This window comes from Lathyrus oleraceus, chromosome 7 (genome assembly GCF_024323335.1).
Source record: "Lathyrus oleraceus cultivar Zhongwan6 chromosome 7, CAAS_Psat_ZW6_1.0, whole genome shotgun sequence".
In the NCBI taxonomy this organism is placed as follows: Eukaryota; Viridiplantae; Streptophyta; class Magnoliopsida; order Fabales; family Fabaceae; genus Lathyrus; species Lathyrus oleraceus.
In genome coordinates this window covers 180,369,877-180,395,102 of record NC_066585.1, presented here as the reverse complement: position 1 = coordinate 180,395,102, position 25,226 = coordinate 180,369,877, and the positions used below count along the sequence as shown (strand labels likewise).

The 25,226-nt window shown below is 37.8% G+C and overlaps 1 non-coding gene across 1 annotated transcript; it reads left to right on the top strand.

Annotated features, from left to right (window-relative positions):
- Positions 1-965: 965 nt before the first annotated feature.
- Positions 966-1,072, top strand: LOC127108595 (small nucleolar RNA R71). Its single transcript, XR_007796121.1, has one exon. It is a non-coding gene; the product is annotated as a small nucleolar RNA R71 (small nucleolar RNA).
- The last annotated feature ends 24,154 nt before the right edge of the window (positions 1,073-25,226 follow it).

The following is a 25,226-nucleotide window of genomic DNA, read 5'->3' as shown; positions in this document are numbered from 1 at the left end:
TTTTATCTTTAGGTTCCTCTCCTTTTTCTCGGCCTTCCTGGTTTTCAGGTTCCTCTGGTTCCTTTTCTTCGTCCGTGGGTTTGGTACATTCCTTAGAAGTTTTGGGTTCACTCAATCTAGGGTTTGGTGGCTCATCATAAGCGTTCCCACTTCGTAGGGTAATGGCATTGGCTTGTCCTCTCGGATTTTCTTGAGGTTGTCCAGGGAATTGTCCTCCAGGTGTAGTCTGAGGGGCTTGGTTTAAAGCTACCTGAGAGATCTGGGTTTCAAGCATCTTAGTATGAGTAACTATTTGGTCAACCTTGGTTCCTAACTGAGTAATCAATTCGTTAACATGAATGTTTTGGTTCATGAACTCCTTGTTTTGTTGGGTTTAAGCGGTGATAAAATTTTCCATAATTTTCTGAAGGTTCGGCTTTGGTGGTACAGGTTGCATAGGTTGATTTGATCTAGGGGCTTGATAACTAGGTATCGGAGGTGCATTATTTTGGATAGGGTTATTGTTTTTATAGGAGAAGTTCGGATGATTCCTCCATCCACGGTTATAGGTATTCGAATATGGGTTCCCTTGGGTGTAGTTCACTTGCTCAGAGTGGGTTTCGTTTAATAGATTGCATTCTGCGGATTGGTGTCCTTTGGTTCCACATATCTCACAATCCGACAAAAATGCGGCTACAATATTCGGGTTTATGCACATATGCTCGACCTTAAGGGCTAATGCGTCCATTTTAGCTTGCATCATGTCTATAGAGCTTAGTTCATGCACTCCTCCTTGGGCTTCCTTCTTCTCTACTGTCGCTCGTTCGACTCCCCATGATTGATGGTTTTGAGCCATATCTTCGATGAGGGCACTAGCTTCAGGATAAGGTTTGTTCATCAGAGCACCGCCTGCGGCAGCGTCGATGGTCATCTTAGTGTTATAATGAAGTCCATTATAGAAGGTTTGAATGATTAACCAAATTTCTAAACCATGATGTGGGCATGCTCGTAACAACTCTTTATATCTCTCCCAAGCTTCGAACAGTGATTCTCCTTGGTTTTGGGTAAATCTAGTTATATGGTTTCGAAGAATGGCGATTTTACTCGGGGGGAAATATCTAGCAAGAAAAACTCTTCTAAGGTTATCCCAAGTCGTAATGGAATTGGGTGGAAGGGAATCTAAGCATGATAGGGCTTTATCTCTGAGGGAAAAAGGGAATAATCTTAAACGTATTACCGCAGGAGAAGCTCCATTGGTTTTAAAAGTGTCTGCTAATTGAAGAAATATTTTTAAATGTTGGTTTGGGTTCTCAGTAGCGAGACCTGCGAATTGTCTCTGTTGCACTAGTTGCAACAAGGATGGTTTAAGTTCGAAATTATTAGCTGGGATGGTTGGGTTTACTATACTAGAACTAGGTTCTTCATTTGATGGTTGAGCGAAATCTATAAGAGGTCTTTGGTTTTGATCTTCGGCCATAGCTCACTTAATTCTATGAAAGAATAAACGTGCGCGAGCGTAACGTTCAGGTTGCGCCAGAGGATATACTAAGCTTAAACTTCCGGTGCTGCGAGTTCTTTGCATTGACCGGCGGGAAATAACCTAAGTCTAAATGATATAACAACAGGGAAATGAAATTTGACGAAATTGGTCCCCGGCAACGGCGCCAAAAACTTGATGCGGTGTTTCGCAAGTATACGAACGCGTCAGAGTAATATAAAAGATTGTCGAATCCACAGAGACCAAGTGTCAATCTATCGTTATCTATTGTTATGGTGTTTACCAAAGGCAATCGAAATAGGTGTTTTTGGAGTGTGCAATGAAAAGTAACGTATTTAATTAATAAAGACAGGGTCAAATGTAATTCACGTAATCAATTAATAATCCATGTACTTGCTAATAGAGCTACTTATGGGCAGTGTTTCCTACTTTGAAAAGAACCAATTTAACGGGAACTGTCGCTTTCGCATATTCAGAACCGAGTTGTACTCCCTAATCAAACCCTCTTATTGTCACTTATAAAAAGGCGTGCATTGCGTTAGAGTAGTAAACCTATTTTTAAGAAATATTGTATCTTGACTAAGTTGAAAAGTATTTTAACCTGGATTTCTTAACCAAAAAAGGTTCTCACGAACCAGACTCTATACTTATAAACGCGTCCGAAAATAGTTTTAAAATCTCTTTTCTTCTTAAATTAAGACTCCTAGTGAACTAAACAAAGTGCTTTCGCTGTTTTTGAAATAGTTAAAAACAATTAAGTTTAGATAGACGTTGGACGGCTTTCGATCTTACCCAACGGAATTGAAGTGCGGGAAAACTTAAGTTGAAAGTTAAAATAGCCCTTAAGTGTTTCTACAAACAATTGTACGGATTATCGGTTCAGACATGGTAAAGTAAAAGTGCATTAATTTAAATAAAAGTAGTGTGAGTGCGGAAAATAAATAAAAGTAGTGCGAGTGCGAGGAAATAAATAATTTAAAGCGAGTGCGAGGAAACAAATAATTTAAAGCGAGTGCGAGGAAATAAATAATTTAAAGCGAGTGCGGGAAAATAAATAAAGTAAAGCGAGTGCGGGAAATAAATAAAGTAAAGCGAGTGCGGGAAAATAAATAAGATAAAGACAAGTAATAAAAACCTGTTCCAATCGGAGGGTTGAGTAAATTGCAAAGCGGAAATGAAAATGGCGGCAGGATTAACTTCCTTCCGAAGTACTCCAAACTCGATTACAGACTCTATCACAGACTCGATTACACAATTGTGGTAACACTCCAATGCGAAGCGATTACCACGTTAAAATACTGAATATATGCCTAAGTGAAACAAAGTTGCTCTGAGTTTGCCTCTGCTCTAAGTTTGGGTGATTGTAAAAGTGATTTCGAGTTTCTATTTATAAGCAAGTAAAAAGATGGAAATGACAAGGATGCCCTTTGTCGCACCTCGAAAAAATGTGGGGATACGACTTCAAAGCGAAGCGCGGTCGCACGCTCGCAATGATGGACTGAACAGAGTCGCCACCGAACTTTATTTATTCCTAAAAAGGAAAGGGGAAATATCGATAAAACCCAAGAAACAAAACGACAATGATTATTGGTCGTCGCAACCAAATCAGGGTTCGGGAGTCGATTACGCAAGGGGAAGGTATTAGCACCCCTCACGTCCGTTGTACTCAACGGGAACCATTAGGTCAGTTGTGTGCATTAATATTAGTTTGAAATGTTAGGCTTTTCAGTTTATTAGGTGGGAAAAGAAAGAGTAGAAGAGAGAAGAAATGTTTTTGGATTTCTTTGACGTAGGACTAAACCTAAGTTTTTTACTAGTGGGCCTGACAAGATTTATAAATCCTGCTCCTACGTATCTCAAAAGAGAAATCAAGGGTTACGTAGTTCTGGGTAGAAAAATGTTTGTTTGTTGGTCGATTTTAGCGAAAGCTATACTGTATTAATCGACGAAAACATTGTTTTACCCAAAACAGATGAGGAGTGGACGCATACCACACATCGAACGGATTTATAAATCTACATTCGGAAAAACGTCATTTATCTCTACTCAACAATCGTGGCCGAAACATTGTTTTGTATCACTTAAGACAATATATTTTCCATTTATGAAAAAGGTTTTTGATTAGTCGCACGGCGGCGAGAAAAGAGTTTGATTGGTTGGATGTATTTTGAGTGATGGCGAGAACTTGGATGATCGAGATATACATCTCGAATCCTAGCCTCAGGAGTGCACGGTATACACCATGTTCCATTTCCATCTTTATTGAAAAAGTATTAAGGTAGGAATTAGGTATTTTGAAGTTTGAAAGACGAGTACTTGTGACTTAAAAGCTCTTACAGCTTGGGTCTAATACTCGGGACTACGTCTGGACATTCCACCCAGGCAGTCTGTTTCTTTCCAATATTGCTAAGAAAATGATTCGGATATTTATGAATGTTTTGGAGGGAAGACGAATATTTATGGCTTGCAAGCTCTTACAGCTTGAGCCTAATATTCGGGATTACGACTGGACATTCCATCCAGGTAACCTTTTTCTTCCAACTTTTATTTAGAAAATGATTTTGAGTATTGGAGTATTAAAGAGTAGACGAATATTAACGGCTTGCAAGCTCTTACAGCTTGAGCCTAATATTCGGGATTACGACTGGACATTCCATCCAGGTAACCTTTTTCTTCCAACTTTTATTTAGAAAATGATTTTGAATATTGGAGTATTAAAGAGAAGACGAATATTAACGGCTTGCAAGCTCTTACAGCTTGAGCCTAATATTCGGGATTACGACTGGGCATTCCATCCAGGTAACCTTTTTCTTCCAACTTTTATTTAGAAAATGATTTGAATATTAAATTAAAACAATTAAAGTACCGAGGTTTGAAATTATTGAAAGTTAAGTTGATGTTGCTTAAGAGCTCATTGTAAGAAGGCCCAAGAGTAAGCCATAGGACCGGAAACCGACCAAAATCGAAAGCCAACCGAATTTAGCTATAAACTCACTTAGAGTGGATTCATGTAGGAATCACTCTATAAGAAGCCGAGCAACCAAATATGTGCGTCTAAGATGATTTCTAAAAGCTAAATAGGATTTAAGCTTCAAAATCGCAACGCAATGGAAAGAAAAGAAAAATGCAACATCACCACACACATACAATTCATTTATAAATCAAAGCTTAAAAAAATCGAAATAAAAAAATTGGCAACACAACCACAAACTATTTACAAAATTTAACGAAATTATTTACAACATGATCTGAACATGGATATAGATTACCTAATTAAAATGACTAAACATATAAAAAAAATCAAATATCTACTAAAAAACAATTAAATAATTAACCAACTAATTAAACAAAAAAATCAATTAAATAAATAATTAATAATTAGAAATTATCGCTAAAAAAACTAAATAAAACTAGGGAGTACATACATATATTGAGGTTCTATTGAATATGAGCAAAATGGGCCTAAAGCCCAAAACCAAACCCTAATGACAAATGAAAACAAACGAAAAATAACAACATAAATAAATAAATAATAGAATCAAAAAATTCTCGTGAGAGAGGTGGCAGCACCCATGTGGTAATACATCATCTTGTCTAAAAATTAGAATTATCCACTAAACAACTTACACTTAGCATGGCCTTTTTTTTTAAAAATAAAACAAAGAAAATGAGTGATACTGTATGACAACCTTTCTTGATTCACTCTCTTGCATCATTTTTTTAAAAATAAAAAAAACACTCACCTATACATCAACATGTGGCATAAAGATAATGATAAATAAAAGAAGACCTCCAACTCTTTCCTCACTTAGGCACTTTAAATTGTAACAGAAACAAACATTTTTTTTTAACTCAAGCTCTCTCTCATGTACTCTTAAAGCTCCACTTTTCTTTCATCCAAATTCATATATTTTTTATAATATAAAACAAAACTACAATGAAAACATTAATTCTATTAATAAAAACCAAAAACAACAATAACAAAATAAATAATAATAATAATAATAATAATAATAATAATAATAATAATAATAATAATAATAATATATAATAATAGTAATAATAATAATAAATATATAATGAATAAAAGAAAATGATTATGGAGAGAGTTTTTTACATGGTGGTTGAAGGTTGTTGTGGTGAGAAAGGTTAATGGTAAGTGTGATGTATGGTTGTTGTGGAGAGTGTTGTATGGTGTGAAGGAGAAGAAGTCTAGTGAGTGAAATGATGATTATGTGGAGAAAAAGTGAGTCATTATTTGTGTATGGAGAGAAGGATATATTGTTGATGGCAATGTGAGAGATATGAAGTGGTAGATAAAAGAGAGGGTTTTGTGTGTAGTAGCAGTAGAGATATAGAATGAAATGTGGTTTGTGTAGAAAAAGATGAAGGTGTTAGTGTATGAGGAATAATGAAAGGGATTTGGAGATGGATGTAAGTTTGTAGCTATAAAGAGATTTGGAGATGGATTTGTAGATATGAAGAGAGCTTCAAATGAAGAAAATGGTTGTTCAGTGAAAAAATAGGAGAACCTCAACGTGTATCATTTTTTTCAATTTTATATTTTTTTTGCTGAAACTTTGAAATCAGAGTCAAAAGGTATAAGTAGTAGAGGCGCCGCTTCTTGGTGAGCAATTGGTCTAGGTTCCTCTCCAATGCCAAGTGTAGCTATATATATGGTGACTAGTAGGGTTTTTCTAATTTTTAAAATGCCAACAATGCCCTTTTGATGTTCTTAAAGTGTAAAATAAATTTGAAATAAGTTAAATTAAATAAAATCATATTAGTTTAAATAATCAAAATTAATTCGAAACAAAAAAATAGAAAATTCTATTTATTTATTTCGAATATTTTGACAAAGAGATAAAAATAAAATGTCTCAAAATGAGTAAAGGTCGGGCGCAAAAGTGCTCGAAAAATTAAAATGAATGCACCAAAATGATCAGTGCGAAATAAACTTATCGAAAAAATACAGCGTTTCTTTTAATTTTGAAATAAATTTTGACCGGTTAAACAGGCTCGAGCTGATCAAAAAGTGGCCGAAAAATTAGTTAAAAAATAAATCGAGCGCACCAGAATAATCTACGCGAAACGTAGATTAATAAAATTGATGTCTAGAAGCTTGATTTTGAAATTTCTCGTCCACTGATTTGACGCACATCCGTTGATTAATTCAACCGGTTTGTCTGTAGATCCGAAAAAATTATTTCGACTGATATTTTAGGCACTATGCGGTATGTAATGCATGGTATGATATGTAGACATGCAATAGCTATGATTAATGTGTTGAATCAGCGATTCAGGGTCAAAATTGGGGTATGACAGTTGCCCCTATTTAAGTATCTTCAACTAGAGAATATGAAGCAGGACACTCTTCATATGATCATAGTGGGAGATAGTTAAATACTAAGAAGACCTGGATTTTGATCCTGAAATACAAATGATAGGATATGATATAAGATGAATGCCTAAATGGATGACTCTTTTTATTTGATTTGCTAGGGATATGGTGGACCCTTAACAGGAGATGCCACTAGACAGACCAATCTGTGGGGAATGCTGATGACCCACAGGAAGACAGACAAATGGTAAAAAAACAACTTTGCTGGGGAAAACAAACCTGCTGGAGAATCAGACACACACTGGGGAGTACTCAAAGTGAAATTTGATAAACAACATTCAGAGTACAAGAGATTTCGGTAGTAAGTTCACATATGACTTACTAGACCCGAATAAGAAAGAAAATGTCACAACAGGTTCAGATATGACCTGGAAATACTGGAATAAAACACAACAACAGGTTCATATATGACCTGACAATGCTGGGGAATATCAAGAAGTTCTGACAGTAGGTTCAGATATGACCTAACAAACTCAGAAAAAAACAAGAAGAGTGTATCAATAGGTTCATATATGATCTGGTAATACTGGAATGAAAGCTCATCAGCAGGTTCATATATGACTTGACAACACTGAAACAATCATAGAGAAAGACTCTTCAGAATAGGTTCATATATGACCTGACACTGGAACAAGGGTTCAACAACAGGTTCATATATGACCTGAATGGTATTGAACAAACATAGAAAAGATCTTCAGAACAAGTTCATATATGACCTGACACCGGAATAAAGCTCAACAACAGGTTCACATATGACCTGAATAGTATTGAACAAACAGAGAAAAAATCTTCAGAACAGGTTCATGTATGACCTGACACTGGAATAAAGCTCAACAACAGGTTCATATATGACCTGAATAGTATTGAACAAACAGAGAAAAAAATCTTCAGAACAGGTTCATGTATGACCTGACACTGGAATAAAGCTCTACAACAGGTTCATATATGACCTGAATAGTATTGAACAAACAGAGAAAAAAATCTTCAGAACAGGTTCATGTATGACCTGACACTGGAATAAAAGCTCAAAAACAGGTTCATACATGACTTGAATAGTATTGAACAATAGGGAAAAACTCTTTAGAACAGGTTCATATATGACCTGACACTGGAATAAAAGCTCAACAACAGGTTCATACATGACCTGAATAGTATTGAACAAAAGGGAAAAACTCTTCAGAACAGGTTCATATATGACCTGACACTGGAATAAGGTTCAACAACAGGTTCATATATGACCTGAATATTATTGAACAAAAAGGGAAAAACTCTTCAGAACAGGTTCATATATGACCTGACACTGGAATAAGGTTCAACAATAGGTTCATATATGACCTGAATAGTATTGAACAAAAGGGAAAAACTCTTCAGAACAGGTTCATATATGACCTGACACTGGAATAAGGTTCAACAATAGGTTCATACATGACCTGAATATTATTGAACAAAAAGGGAAAAACTCTTCAGAACAGGTTCATATATGACCTGACACTGGAATAAGGTTCAGCAATAGGTTCATATATGACCTGAATATTATTGAACAAAAAGGGAAAAAACTCTTCAGAACAGGTTCATATATGACCTGACACCGGAATAAAAGCTCAACAACAGGTTCATACATGACCTGACATCACTTGGGAAAAAATCAAAGGGAGTTTTACCAATAGGTTCATACATGACCTGAGAAATATTGGAAAACATACAAAGCAAGTTTCATTAATGGGTTCATACATGACCTGGCATCACTTGGGAAAAAATCAAAGGGAGTTTTACCAATAGGTTCATACATGACCTGAGAAATATTGGAAAACATACAAAGCAAGTTTCATTAATGGGTTCATACATGACCTGACATCACTTGGGAAAAAATCAAAGGGAGTTTTACCAATAGGTTCATACATGACCTGAGAAATATTGGAAAACATACAAAGCAAGTTTCATTAATGGGTTCATACATGACCTGACATCACTTGGGAAAAAATCAAAGGGAGTTTTACCAATAGGTTCATACATGACCTGAGAAATATTGGAAAACATACAAAGCATGTTTCATTAATGGGTTCATACATGACCTGACATCACTTGGGAAAAAATCAAAGGGAGTTTTACCAATAGGTTCATACATGACCTGAGAAATATTGGAAAACATACAAAGCAAGTTCCATTAATGGGTTCATACATGACCTGACATCACTTGGGAAAAAATAAAAGGGAGTTTTACCAATAGGTTCATACATGACTTGAGAATATTGGAAGAAACCCAAAGAAAACCTCAACAACAGATTCATACATGACCTGCTGATATTGGAAAACATACAAAGCAACATCATTGGAGTTTTCTAACAAAAAAACCTCCAAGCTTCTGGGAATTCCTCAAAAATGATGAGTCATACATGACTCTCACGGAACCATCAGGAAAGACAGGGTAATTAAACTCTCTGTACGTGCCAACAACAATTGGACTTTGACTGTAAGCAATGGATTACAACTGGCTTTTAACAGATTGGTGCCAACAACAATTGGACTTTGACATGAGTTCTAGTAACAACTGAGCTTGGAATAATGCCTAGTAACAACTGATTTTTAGGAGACACCAATGAGTCTTGAAATAATTCCAGGGAATGGCATAGGGGTTCTGGAAGTTCGTCAGAACAAAAGTGACATGTCTGGGAATTCATCAGAGAGTAAAAGAAACAAATTCTGGAAATGCATCAGAATTACAAGTGATATTCCGGAAATACAACAGAATACAGACACATCTGGTAATACATCAAGGAAATTCTGGAAATACATCAGAATACAGACACATCAGAGAACACCTCAGATAGATGGGGAAACATCTGGAAATACATCAGACAAGTTGTGGAAATACATCAATAAACCAAGGAGTAACCCGGAAGTTCATCGGATAATCCAAAAAGAAAATGAACCTTAATGGAAAATTTTCTAATAGGTGCCAACTGGGTTGGATTTGAAAATGACTGCAAAAACCGGATGATGGTTTAAGGGCACCAAAGACAAACTGGAATTAGAGGTCAAAGGATATAGGATCAACAACAAGACCTGGGTCAATGCAAAATGAGCACGAAGTACATTTCGACCATGCATGATTTGAATTCTTTTATGCATGATATATGAATGATCATGATATGAGAATGCTGACAATAGGCAGATTGGGAGTTTGTAGAGGTTTTTTTTTTATGGAGATCATGATTCCTTGACACCGAGAACTCAACCAAATATTTTATGATAGGTGTTATCAAAGGAGAATTTTATCAAGCTTGACAGCCACAACTTAGCCAATGGGATCCTTTTGGAGGATTAATGAATCGTGCTAGCATAATTTTCGGGCACTCGTCTTAAACTCAATAGTTGTTGACGTATGGCAGAATTTGTTTGAGCAGTTTGGAAGCACGAAGAAAGAGGTTCTGCCCCTCCGTGGCTCATCTTTCCCCTGTCTGTTGGAACTTTGGAAATGTTCACCTTGAAAGTGAGTTTGAAAACAACTTGCCATGAGACTACCTCGAGATGGCTTGCCCCAAGTGTTTGAAACTTGTAATGGTCTGAACTTGACTAACCAAATGTTGGAATGGTAGACTCTTGGTTGACTTTCCTTTGGATAGTTGGACTCATTGAGCTCTGAGGTGGCTTGCCCCAGTCTGAGTCTTGAAGCAAATTACTCTTGGCGAGATGACCCTTAGGGTGATTAGCTCGAATTAACTGATGCTCAAAGTGATTTCCCCTGTTTGGACTTCTTTCACTTTATCAATTTCCCCAACTGCATATTGTTGGAATTTCTTTGACGCTAAGTGTTGACTCGCAAATAAGATTGTGCATTCAAAAAATGGTAATTTTAATGCAATGCTTATGCAAAAATTTGAACTCAAAGTTTATTGATATGAATGGGTGAAATACAGTGAACGAGTCATTGATAAGAACATAATGGTGATCAAGTCGTTCACAGTATGCAAGTTGGTGCCATCACATGATTAACAAAAATCGTTTGGAGTCAGGTTAACGTAACCTTGTTATAGTATGCTTTCAAAATAAACCCTGCCTCAATTAGGTCATTTAAGGGTTGTAACGTGGTCTGGTTCACGTTTTTTTTTTTGAAACAAAAGGACATAAGGCTCAAAATTTATTTTTACCCACCCCTTCTTCTTGATGATCTCCAGTTCCTACGTTCAGTTATTTCGATACACGCATCCGACTTCCAAGATGGTTCGAAGGTGTGATGAGGGTTCAAGACGAGTTTTCTTGAAATGGCAGTCACCTTATTTTGTTTTTGTCGAGGATTTTATGACCTCTTTTGATTGATTTATTTTATCCCTAATTTTGCCTGGACCGCTTTTTTTGAAGCTTTCGGTCCATGGGGATGCCCTAACTTTTGCCTAAGTCACTTCGTGGTATTTGATTTAGCGGGCTTTTTATTTTATTTTTTAAGGGTATTGACTGCCACATTATTGGTGGATAAGGATCAACCAACACTAATTTTAGCTTTTCTTAACTTCTTCGACACTCCAACATGTGCGCGAAGGATAACATGTGGTTGAACCTAATTGGAGGGTGTTCGTATGGACGATTTTTTGAAAGATCGAATGCATGATCAAACTATCTGAACACAACTACCCTGCCCCAGGTTAAGATTAAGGGTTTTAGATCCGAAATAAACACCAACTTCTAGGCTCAAAGTGGTTGTCTAGGGATTAACTCCTTATCACTCCAGTGTTTGGGGATTTTAAACAATGCCTTACATCATCGACAAGGTTTACTCAAAAGCATACCACAATAATTTCAGGTGTTTTATTTTCATCATCCTCCTCCCAATCTTTGTTAACACAACAGTTTGATAAGCAAAAGTGAATGAGAGGAGTATTTTTGTTTTTTAACATAAATGAAAAACGAGTGAATACGAATGGATTAATTCAAAAGATGCATAAACTTTTCATTAATCTTACCAATTCAAAGAAAACAACAATGCTTAAAAGCAATTAATAATCAACATGCAAAGAAACTACAAAAGAAGTGTTGAAACAACCAAATGATTGCCAACTTTAGAGAATTGACTTCTTCAAACTTGAAGGTTGGGATCAACAAACTTTTTGACATTGGCATGATGATCTTCAAATTCCTTTCCTTCAATCTCATCGTTGAACGCAACCCTCTTGGATCCACTACTGACTTCTGCTTTTCTTTCATTGGTATGGGTCGTGACATTGGAAATCCAATGCGGTATCTCAATGCTCTTACCAGGAAACAATAATAGCTCATTAGCCACATCCCTGACATCTTCCTTGTGGAACAAAATCTTGAGGGGTTTCAAGGGTCTTTTCCCTTTCTCATTACCTGGCCCAGAAACCAAGGTATATGTGCCTGAGCCTTCCTCCTTGAGTGTTGGTGATCTTATGTCAATCAATCTTTGCAGCCTGAGCTTGAAACTCTTGCATTCCTCGATGGAGTGCCCCATTGTTCCAGTATGGTATTCACACTTGACCTTCGGGTGATCTTCTTCAAAGATTAAGCTCTTTTTGTTAATCAGTTCTCGTACCAAGGCTTTCAGCGCTAAGCAAGAATCCAAGTCATGTCCCAATGCCCCTTTATGGAATTCACATGTTGCATTTGGATTGTACCATGACAGGTATGGTGACACAGGTGTGAGAGCTCGAGGGGTCACCAAAGCATTCTGGATTAGTTGTGGGTAGAGCTTGCTATATGGAACCGGAAGTAGGTCATTGTGATTTTTGTTCCTCTTGTTCTGATTCTGATTTTTGTTCTGAACCTGACTTTGGTGATTTTGAGGAGGAATAGCCAGAGGACGTTGATGATGGCGTCTTGAGGGAGGTCCATATGCCGGTAGATGAGGAGCTTCGACATGGAATTTCTTTTGACTTGAGGTAACACTAGATGGATGTGGAGTAGTAGCTCTCTTTGTTGCAGCAGTGTATATTGGATGACCCTCTTTTCTCAACAAGATTTGCAGGGTTTCTAAGACCCATCTCATTTGGCTCTTCAAAAGATTAAGTTCCTCCTTCGGTGCTTCTTGGCTATTTCTTAGCTCGTCCATCATCTCCTGAGACATGGTTCTTTGTTCTAAACGCGTGTTGAGAATCACTTTGCTTCACAGACAAAAGATGGATGAGTTTTTTTTGGTATTTTGTCTGGAAAATGACATGCATTATGATGCGATGCAAATGCAATGGAATGCGAATGAATGCAATGCAAGCCATGCACATTTGTTTTTTTCATACACGGGTTCGAAAGTCTGAGGTACTGATGAATCAGATTTCTCTCCAAGAATAGGTTCTCACCGGGTATGATCTAGGGTTACAAAGGTTCCTAGAGTCATGAATCCATTAGAATGTTTGCTACCTGCGACAACTTACTTGCCGGGCATCAACTCCATCCAAAGAATCTACTCTAAGTGAGGTTCTGGCATCGATCCAACGATAAATACATCTCGCAGACCCACACTACGCAACCATCTTTCCTAGTTGGACAAAGAACTAAGGTTCTACAAATGGTTCTCAGAGTCATGGATCCTAAAGAAAATATCGAAGCTTACGGCAACTTACTTGCCGAGCGACAACATCCTCTCAAGAATCTACTCTAAGTAAGGTTCTCGTACCGACCCAACGAGAAATACATCTCGCGGACCCGCACTACTCAACCTCGTCCTATCTTATGTTTTTACTCGAGACTCGGGTAAAAAGTCTTTCCCACAAGGTTTGCAATCAGAGTATCCAAGTACCAAACCATAATCGAACCAATACAACAGATTCATATCAATATGACAATAGAGATAGTAAAAACAATAAAGAAAAGCCACATAGGTAAACAAACAAAGGCACACAAACGACCTAACTAGGCTTGACTCACTTAGGGATCAGGTATTTCCCCAGCAGAGTCGCCATCTGTCGCACCTCGAAAAAATGTGGGGATACGACTTCAAAGCGAAGCGCGATCGCACGCTCGCAATGATGGACTGAACAGAGTCGCCACCGAACTTTATTTATTCCTAAAAAGGAAAGGGGAATTATCGATAAAACCCAAGAAACAAAACGACAATGATTATTGGTCGTCGCAACCAAATCAGGGTTCGGGAGTCGATTACGCAAGGGGAAGGTATTAGCACCCCTCACGTCCGTTGTACTCAACGGGAACCATTAGGTCAGTTGTGTGCATTAATATTAGTTTGAAATGTTAGGCTTTTCAGTTTATTAGGTGGGAAAAGAAAGAGTAGAAGAGAGAAGAAATGTTTTTGGATTTCTTTGACGAAGGACTAAACCTAAGTTTTTTACTAGTGGGCCTGACAAGATTTATAAATCCTGCTCCTACGTATCTCAAAAGAGAAATCAAGGCTTACGTAGTTCTGGGTAGAAAAATGTTTGTTTGTTGGTCGATTTTAGCGAAAGCTATACTGTATTAATCGACGAAAACATTGTTTTACCCAAAACAGATGAGGAGTGGACGCATACCACACATCGAACGGATTTATAAATCTACATTCGGAAAAGCGTCATTTATCTCTACTCAACAATCGTGGCCGAAACATTGTTTTGTATCACTTAAGACAATATATTTTCCATTTATGAAAAAGGTTTTTGATTAGTCGCACGGCGGCGAGAAAAGAGTTTGATTGGTTGGATGTATTTTGAGTGATGGCGAGAACTTGGATGATCGAGATATACATCTCGAATCCTAGCCTCAGGAGTGCACGGTATACACCATGTTCCATTTCCATCTTTATTGAAAAAGTATTAAGGTAGGAATTAGGTATTTTGAAGTTTGAAAGACGAGTACTTGTGACTTACAAGCTCTTACAGCTTGGGTCTAATACTCGGGACTACGTCTGGACATTCCACCCAGGCAGTCTGTTTCTTTCCAATATTGCTAAGAAAATGATTCGGATATTTATGAATGTTTTGGAGGGAAGACGAATATTTATGGCTTGCAAGCTCTTACAGCTTGAGCCTAATATTTGGGATTACGACTGGACATTCCATCCAGGTAACCTTTTTCTTCCAACTTTTATTTAGAAAATGATTTTGAGTATTGGAGTATTAAAGAGAAGACGAATATTAACGGCTTGCAAGCTCTTACAGCTTGAGCCTAATATTCGGGATTACGACTGGACATTCCATCCAGGTAACCTTTTTCTTCCAACTTTTATTTAGAAAATGATTTTGAGTATTGGAGTATTAAAGAGAAGACGAATATTAACGGCTTGCAAGCTCTTACAGCTTGAGCCTAATATTCGGGATTACGACTGGACATTCCATCCAGGTAACCTTTTTCTTCCAACTTTTATTTAGAAAATGATTTGAATATTAAATTAAAACAATTAAAGTACCGAGGTTTGAAATTATTGAAAGTTAAGTTGATGTTGCTTAAGAGCTCATTGTAAGAAGGCCCAAGAGTAAGCCATAGGACCGGAAACCGACCAAAATCGAAAGCCAACCGAATTTAGCTATAAACTCACTTAGAGTGGATTCATGTAGGAATCACTCTATAAGAAGCCGAGCAACCAAATATGTGCGTCTAAGATGATTTCTAAAAGCTAAATAGGATTTAAGCTTCAAAATCGCAACACAATGGAAAGAAAAGAAAAATGCAACATCGCCACACACATACAATTCATTTATAAATCAAAGCTTAAAAAAATCGAAATAAAAAAATTGGCAACACAACCACAAACTATTTACAAAATTTAACGAAATTATTTACAACATGATCTGAACATGGATATAGATTACCTAATTAAAATGACTAAACATATAAAAAAAATCAAATATCTACTAAAAAACAATTAAATAATTAACCAACTAATTAAACAAAAAAATTAATTAAATAAATAATTAATAATTAGAAATTATCACTAAAAAAACTAAATAAAACTAGGGAGTACATACATATATTGAGGTTCTATTGAATATGAGCAAAATGGGCCTAAAGCCCAAAACCAAACCCTAATGACAAATGAAAACAAACGAAAAATAACAACATAAATAAATAAATAATAAAATCAAAAAATTCTCGTGAGAGAGGTGGCAGCACCCATGTGGTAATACATCATCTTGTCTAAAAATTAGAGTTATCCACTAAACAACTTACACTTGGCATGGCCTTTTTTTTAAAAAATAAAACAAAGAAAATGAGTGATACTATATGACAACCTTTCTTGATTCACTCTCTTGCATCATTTTTTTAAAAATAAAAAAAACACTCACCTATACATCAACATGTGGCATAAAGATAATGATAAATAAAAGAAGACCTCCAACTTTTTCCTCACTTAGGCACTTTAAATTGTAACAGAAACAAACATTTTTTTTTAACTCAAGCTCTCTCTCATGTACTCTTAAAGCTCCACTTTTCTTTCATCCAAATTCATATATTTTTTATAATAAAAAACAAAACTACAATGAAAACATTAATTCTATTAATAAAAACCAAAAACAACAATAACAAAATAAATAATAATAATAATAATAATAATAATAATAATAATAATATATAATAATAGTAATAATAATAATAAATATATAATGAATAAAAGAAAATGATTATGGAGAGAGTTTTTTACATGGTGGTTGAAGGTTGTTGTGGTGAGAAAGGTTAATGGTAAGTGTGATGTATGGTTGTTGTGGAGAGTGTTGTATGGTGTGAAGGAGAAGAAGTTTAGTGAGTGAAATGATGATTATGTGGAGAAAAAGTGAGTCATGTTTTGTGTATGGAGAGAAGGATATATTGTTGATGGCAATGTGAGAGATATGAAGTGGTAGATAAAAGAGAGGGTTTTGTGTGTAGTAGCAGTAGAGATATAGAATGAAATGTGGTTTGTGTAGAAAAAGATGAAGGTGTTAGTGTATGAGGAATAATGAAAGGGATTTGGAGATGGATGTAAGTTTGTAGCTATAAAGAGATTTGGAGATGGATTTGTAGATATGAAGAGAGCTTCAAATGAAGAAAATGGTTGTTCAGTGAAAAAATAGGAGAACCTCAACGTGTATCATTTTTTTCAATTATATATTTTTTTTGCTGAAACTTTGAAATGAGAGTCAAAAGGTATAAGTAGTAGAGGCGCCGCTTCTTGGTGAGCAATTGGTCTAGGTTCCTCTCCAATGCCAAGTGTAGTTATATATATGGTGACTAGTAGGGTTTTTCTAATTTTTAAAATGCCAACAATGCCTTTTTGATATTCTTAAAGTGTAAAATAAATTTGAAATAAGTTAAATTAAATAAAATCATATTAGTTTAAATAATCAAAATTAATTCGAAACAAAAAAATAGAAAATTCTATTTATTTATTTCGAATATTTTGACAAAGAGATAAAAATAAAATGTCTCAAAATGAGTAAAGGTCGGGCGCAAAAGTGCTCGAAAAATTAAAATGAATGCACCAAAATGATCAGTGTGAAATAAACTTATCGAAAAAATACAACGTTTCTTTTAATTTTGAAATAAATTTTGACCGGTTAAACAGGCTCGAGCTGATCAAAAAGTGGCCGAAAAATTAGTTAAAAAATAAATCGAGCGCACCAGAATAAACTACGCGAAACGTAGATTAATAAAATTGATGTCTAGAAGCTTGATTTTGAAATTTCTCGTCCACTGATTTGACGCACATCCGTTGATTAATTCAACTGGTTTGTCTGTAGATCCGAAAAAATTATTTCGACTGATATTTTAGGCACTATGCGGTATGTAATGCATGGTATGATATGTAGACATGCAATAGCTATGATTAATGTGTTAAATCAGCGATTCAGGGTCAAAATTGGGGTATGACACCCTTCAACTTGAAAATGGGAGGGAAAACTTTTCCTCTTGTGGCGCCCGCCACAAGGCCATGGCGCCCGCCACAAGGCCAATCTGAGGCACCTTAGTGGAAGTAGTGGGAAACGTGGCAGTTGAGGGAAGTTGAGCTTGGACACGTCATGGAAGGGTCTATGGCGCCAGCCATGGGGTAGGCCACAAGTACAAAATGCTGAATTTTAGGGTTTTTAGCTCTTTTTCACTCCTTTTCTCGATCGGGGCTCCGATTAAAGTAAAAACTTGAAATCAAAGGAAAACATAGCAATAACACAACAAAATAACAATAAAACAACTAGAATGCATGTGAAATCGGAGTCGAAAATAGGGTAAATTTCAGTGTTATCAGAATCCCTTCAACATCATCTTCTTCCGCCTCAAATACAGGGAATTCAAAGTTGGGAGATGGTGTTGGATCATTATGTTCAATGGGTTTGATCAACATGCATAATTATTTTGGATATAAAAGATTTTAGAATTCAAGCAAGGCAAATCATTATGCAGATGAAAAGATTGATTTTATTCTATTTTTAGGGTTTTATGTGATCACCAATTTCATGCAAAAGCGAAAAGGGAAAATAATTGGAAAAATAAACATTTAACATGAATTTATTGAATGAAAATATCATTGTATTTACGCGCCAACAATGTCATCACTTCTCCTTTTGGCATGGGAGAAGGGTTTTTAAACACAATGAACATTACTTTGACTTATGGATAACTGTTGGAATATCAACAGTGACCCAATTATTGCAGATCCCTCCAGGGATGATGAAATTGCCAGAATCCTCTTCGTCTTCTTCCAGAATGGTAGCAACCTCTTCATCTTGACCGGTGTGGATGAATCCACTACTCTTGAATATCCCTTGCTTGTTGAAGACCCCAGAAGAATAGCCTATGCCAGCTCGGGATTTGTTGTCTTCTAACTTAATCATTTGCCCCAATCCAGCAGTTGCACCATGCTTAATGGCCAACTTTGCATCTTTATAGGAAGTAAATGAAGAAGTTCTCTTCTCAACAGGTTCAACAATAGATAAAGCTTGGAACGGCGTTCCAACTTCATCCTCAACATCTATATAAGAGAAGGAAGACAAATGGCTAACCAGGAGAGTCTGTTCTCCCCCTACCACCACCAGCTTCTTATTTTTCACAAACTTCAGTTTCTGGTGTAGGGTGGATGTCACGGCGCCTGCCTCGTGAATCCATGGTCTGCCTAAGAGACAACTATATGATGGGTGGATGTCCATAACCTGGAAGGTAATCTGGAAATAACTTGGCCCGATTTTGACTGGGAGATCAACCTCTCCAATCACAGTTTTGCGAGACCCATCGAAAGCCTTCACAACTACTCCACTCTGCCTCATGGGAAGCCCTTGATATGATAATTTTGCAAGAGTGGTCTTTGGCAATACATTCAATGATGACCTAGTGTCCACTAACATATTGGACATGGCGTCATCTTTGCACCTCATAGATATGTGTAATGCCAGGTTGTGGTCTCTTCCCACCTCGGGGAGATCAACATCACAAAAACTTAAATTGTTACAAACGGTAATGTTTGCAACAATACTATCGAATTGTTCAATTGTGACGTCGTGATCCACATACGCCACATCCAACACCTTCTGCAGAGCTTCTCGGTGTGGTTCTGAATTCATCAGCAAGGATAATACAGAGATTTTGGATGGCGTTTGTAGAAGCTGATCTACCACGTTGTACTCACTTCTCTTGATGAGCCTCAACATCTCATCAGAGTCTTCTTTCGTATTGCCACTCGGGCCAACAGAGACAGAAGTTCTCAACGTAGAGGCAGGTTTAGCAACAAGTACCTTATTCGGAGCATTCATAGCATTCCCAATCGTGCGTTCAGCATAATCAACATTATCATTCCTTCGAGCATCAGCTAGCGGCTTTGGCGGAGTCGAGAAAACACGACCGCTGCGGGTCAGGCCGCTGACGTCGGCAATATTAACAACAGATGAAGAGGGCAAGGGCGCCTCTTTCCCATTCTACGATGCTACAACATTATAGCGATAGGGGACCGCCTTCTCAGAAGAATAAGGTACAGGGCCGGCTGACTTAATGGTCAAAGCAGGAGAAACCTTCTGCTTGCTACCATCATACTTGATGATAACAGGCTCAGGGATCCGGAATACTGGAGAAATTACGTTGACTTCATCAGCATCTTCGTCAACATTTCTGTTTTGAAGGATCTCAATGACTCCCTCATCCAGCATTTCTTGAACATCCTTACGTACCTAGTGACAACCTCTTTGGTTAACAGAACAGACTCGACACCTATCGTGGTCGTGCTCGTAATGACTATAATCACACAGCAAGCGATGCATCTCGACCAGAGATTGTCGAATATGACTGACGTATTTGACCTTGTACTTGCTAGGGCAACCCTGAACCATATTGACAGATTTCCCATGCTCGGGCAATGGGTTTTTCTTCACGTTAGGACCTACGTCCTTGAAACACAGAATGCCATATCTTACAAGGTCTTGAACCTTGGTTTTCAAAGGGTAGCAATTTTCTACGTCGTGGCCGGGAGCACCAGAATGATAAACACAATGTAATTCGGGCTTATACCACCACTGGGGGTTAGTAGGTATAGCCGGTGGGTCTCGTGGCGTAATCAATTTCCTCTCTATCAAAGAGGGATATAACTCTGCATATGTCATCGGAATAGGATCGAAGGTGACCCTTTTCCTCTCGTAACTGGTGCTGGTTTGATTACTATTTCGAGGTTGGTAGGCCTGCTGTTGCGGACAGTGTTGTTGTTGTTGTTGATATTGCGGATGTGGTTGTTGCTGATTATTGTTGTGTTGTAGATATTGCTGATTATCTCTGATGACAGGTGCTATATGAGCCACTTGGTGCTGGTTACCGGCGGGACGCACGGTCTTCCTCCTCACAGAGGGTCTTCTTGGTTTCATAGGGGAGGTCACAACATGTGCCTCACCATCTTTCTTCTTTGCAAACGCCCCATAATGTTTGGCAGAAGAGCCTTCTTCTCTGGTCAGGCGCCCTTCCCTGACCCCTTCTTCCAGTCGTATCCCCATGTTCACCATCTCGGTGAAGTCAGAAGGAGCACTGTCAATCATCCACTCATAGTAAAAAGAACTCCAGGTCTTCAAAAAGATCTTGGTCATCTCTTTCTCTTCTAGCGGGGGCACGATCTGTGCTGCCACCTCTCGCCACCTCTGGGCGTACTCTTTGAATGTTTCCTTGTCCTTCCGGGACATGGCCCTCAATTGATCCCTATCGGGAGCCATATCCATGTTATATTTGTATTGCTTGACGAAGGCCTCTTCAAGGTCGTTGAAGGATCGGATGTTCGCACTGTCCAAGCCCATATACCAACGTAGGGCGGCACCGGACAAACTGTCTTGAAAGTAGTGGATGAGAAACTGGTCGTTATCGGTCTGAGTCGACATTTCCTGGCATACATGACCAGGTGGCTGAGAGGGCAAGTATTTCCCTTGTATTTTTCAAAGTCAGGGACCTTGAACTTCACAGGGATCTTCACATTCGGAACTAGGCAGAGTTCGGCAGCAGACTTGCCGAAAAGATCCTTTCCTCGGAGAGTTTTCAATTCCTTGCGGAGCTCAAGAAATTGATCGTTCATAGCGTCCATCTTTTCATAGACATCTGGGCCCTCAGACGACTCAGAATGATAGATGGTGTCATTTACTCTGGGCATAATATGCACGACAGGAGGAGGAACAACAAGGACCGAGCTAGATGCCAACAGAGAAGCAAAAGTGGGTGCAGGGCCCTCGGGCATGAAATTAGGAGGCATCCCCCACAGAAACCCGGTTGACATGGCTGTCGGAGCAAAGTGTACGCTGGCCACAGGCACAGTTGAAGAGATGATCTCAGAAATGACTATCCTCTGGGGAGGTGTTGAAGGTGTCGGAGACGACTGGCTCTGGGCAGCCATGAATGACTCCATCAGGGCAGTCAATCTGGCCACTTCTTCCTTTAGCCCGCGGTTCTCTTGTTCCAAATGATCCATCAGTCTTGAAATGTTGGCTCTGGTGTAGTACCGGTGAGTCAGCTTGTCTTCAAAATAAATGAAGAACACAGAGTTAGACCATAGAACAAGAAGCCTGGAGCAAAACCTACTTATGCACATGATGCATGTAATGCATATGATTTAATTTTTATATCAGAGGAACTTTTAGAGTTCTATTTGCAAATATTGGAAATATTAAACATTTATCACATACGGAAATATCTCATCAATATTTTTTACACCAAAGAAGTACAGTCTTGGTAACCAAATACAATACAAGAGAGAAGGAAAATGAACATCCTATGGATCCCTAGAAGCAATCATCCAAAGCTCTGGACACAAGAAGATAAGATGCACGAAGCCTCTTCACCTCCCTCTCGTAGGCTGCCTCCATATCTGCCTTCTCTTTGGCAAGTCGATCATACTTCCTTTTCCAAAACTTGGAAGACTGAGGAAGTAGAGAAGTCCATGCATCATCAGGATCATCAATAACCTGATGCTCGAGGAACTCTATCAAAGCATCCTTCTCCTTGATCTGCTGAAGCAACTCCTCCTGTTCACGGATCCAAGCACGTGAACGGTCTTCGTCTCTCAACTCCTCTACTCCTTGGTCAGGGAGGGTTGAAGGCCCAACCACAACCAAAGGTGTAGGTCTTGGATACTCGTAAGGCATGAGGTACTCGAAAGCTCTCCTCCTCACCCAAGAAGTATAAGGCTCCAAAGTGATACAATTCTTCGGACCTAGCTCCTTCCTTCCCTTCCTATGGATCTTGCGCCAAGCGTGGACCATCCTGCCCTGGGGATCTTTACCCTCCTGAAAGAACACACCCTCTAACATAATGTTATTAGGTTTATCCTTTAGGGGGAACCCAAGCTGACGACGTGCCAAAATAGAGGTTGTAGTTAATCCCACCAAATGTACCAAGAAGAGGTACATTGGAGAATTCACCACAAGAGTCGATAATCTGCACACCATCATACACACGATTATACCAAGAGATATCATCATTGGTGAGAGACATAAGTCTCGTGGACCACCGTAGACATCCTTTGTTCTCCTTGAAGGCGACCGTCTGTGGCAAGTGCAAAATAAACCACTTGTACAGCAGAGGCAAACAGCACACAATGGTACCACCACCCTTTACATTCCTCATATGCAAAGAAAAGTAAGTGTCACCCAACAAATTCGGAACGTGATTAAGAGTAGAGAAAATCCTAATAACGTTCACATCCACAAACTTGTCGATGTTGGGTGTCGCACCTCGAAAAAAAATGGGGATACGACTTCAAAGCGAAGCGCGATCGCACGCTCGCAATGATGGACTGAACAGAGTCGCCACCGAACTTTATTTATTCCTAAAAAGGAAAGGGGAAATATCGATAAAACCCAAGACAAAACGACAATGATTATTGGTCGTCGCAACCAAATTAGGGTTCGGGAGTCGATTACGTGAGGGGAAGGTATTAGCACCCCTCACGTCCGTTGTACTCAACGGGAACCATTAGGTCAGTTGTGTGCATTAGTGTTAGTTGAAATATTAGGCTTTTCGAATTATTAGGTGGGAAAGAAAGAATAGAAGAGAGAAGAAATGTTTTTTGATTTTTTGACGAAGGACTAAACCTAAGTTTTTTTATTAGTGGGCCTGACAAGATTTAAAAATCCTGCTCCTACGTATCTCAAAAGAGAAATCAAGGCTTACGTAGTTCTGGGTAGAAAAATGTTTGTTTGTTGGTCGATTTTAGCTAAAGCTATATTGTATTAATCGACAAAAACATTGTTTTACCCAAAACAGATGAGGAGTGGACGCATACCACACACCGAACGGATTTATAAATCTACATTCGGAAAAGCGTCATTTATCTCTACTCAACAATCGTGGCCGAAACATTGTTTTGTATCACTTAAGACAATATATCTTCCATTTATGAAAAAGGTTTTTGATTAATCGCACGGCGGCGAGAAAAGAGTTTGATTGGTTGGATGTATTTTGAGTGATGACGAGAACTTGGATGAGCGAGATATACATCTCGAATCCTAGTCTCAGGAGTGCACGGTATACACCATGTTCCATTTCCATCTTTATTGAAAGAAGTTAAGATAGGAATTAAGTATTTTTGGAATTTGATTGAGAAAGGGTTTGGAGAAACCGCATTGACAATTTTAGACGATGGCGAGAGCTTAGATAGGCGAGGCATACGTCTCGAATCTTAATCTCAGGAGTGCATGGTATACACCATGTTCCATTTCCACCTTTATTGAGAAAGTGTTAAATAAGAATTAAGTATTTTAAGTTTTGTTGTGAAAATGACTTGACACTAGATCAAGTATTGATGGACATTTAAGAGAAATTTGAATGGGTGTTTGAGAGAGCAAACTGGATAAATTTAGAGGATGGCGAGAGCTAGGATTGGCGAGATATACATCTCGAATCCTAGTCTCAGGAGTGCGTGGTATACACCACGTTCCACTTCCATCTTTATTGAAAAGGTCTTAATTATGAATTAATATTTTTTGAGTTTTATTAGAAAAAATGGCTTGACATTGAGTCAAGCGTTTGATGAAAGTTTGAAAGAACTGGAATGGAATAGGAGGGAGAAATGACTTGATTTGTTTATTGAGAAAATACTCGACGTTGGATCGAGTCCTTATTTTTGTATTTTTTTGGAAATGGTTGGTTTTATTCTTGTGTTAATAGCTAACTAAACAGTCAAGCGAATAAAGAAATAAAACAGTACAAATTTACTACACATCGGGGGAGTGGGGTACATTTTGTCCAATGGGGATTCAAAATCATGAAATAATTAAATCGGGCCCAAACAACAAATAATGCAATGTATGAGTGTAAGTTCAAGAGAACCGGCTCATTGTAAGAAAGCCCAAGAGTAAGCTATGTGAGGTTGATGGCGATGCTTAAAAGCAATCGACTTACAAGGGTATGGAAATGGGCTCGACATTGAATCGAGAAAAGTGTGATTTTAATAGTTTAAAGCGGTTTTGAATGGATGATGAAATTAAAAGAAATCAAATTTGTGTTATTAAACAATAATGAAACTATGAGTATAGGAGAAATTATAATAAAACATAAACATAAAAAAAATGAATGCTAAAAGAAATAAAATGCTACATATAGGTATCAAACCCACTCCACTAAAGACTATGAAACTACCCTCTCTCCACTAGGCCATTTATGATTAGTTACTATTTACAACAAACACTTGGGTATATAAACCAGAACAAATTGGAATAAAAGTTTTTAAAAGAAAAGAAAATAGAAACTAAAATGAAGTAGTCTGTTGGACTACCAAATGGGAGAAACCAAGAAAAGATACCCTAGTCGCCTGGCTGTTGGGTTTTTCAATGGACTAATGAATGGAGAATAAGAAAACATTTATTAACTAAAACTTAGGAAGTTTAAACGAAGCTTTTAATGGTTTCCAAAATTTATTTTGTTTAAAAATAAATTAAAGAAGAAAATTGAAATAGCGTAACAGATGCTTCCATCTTCGTTCTC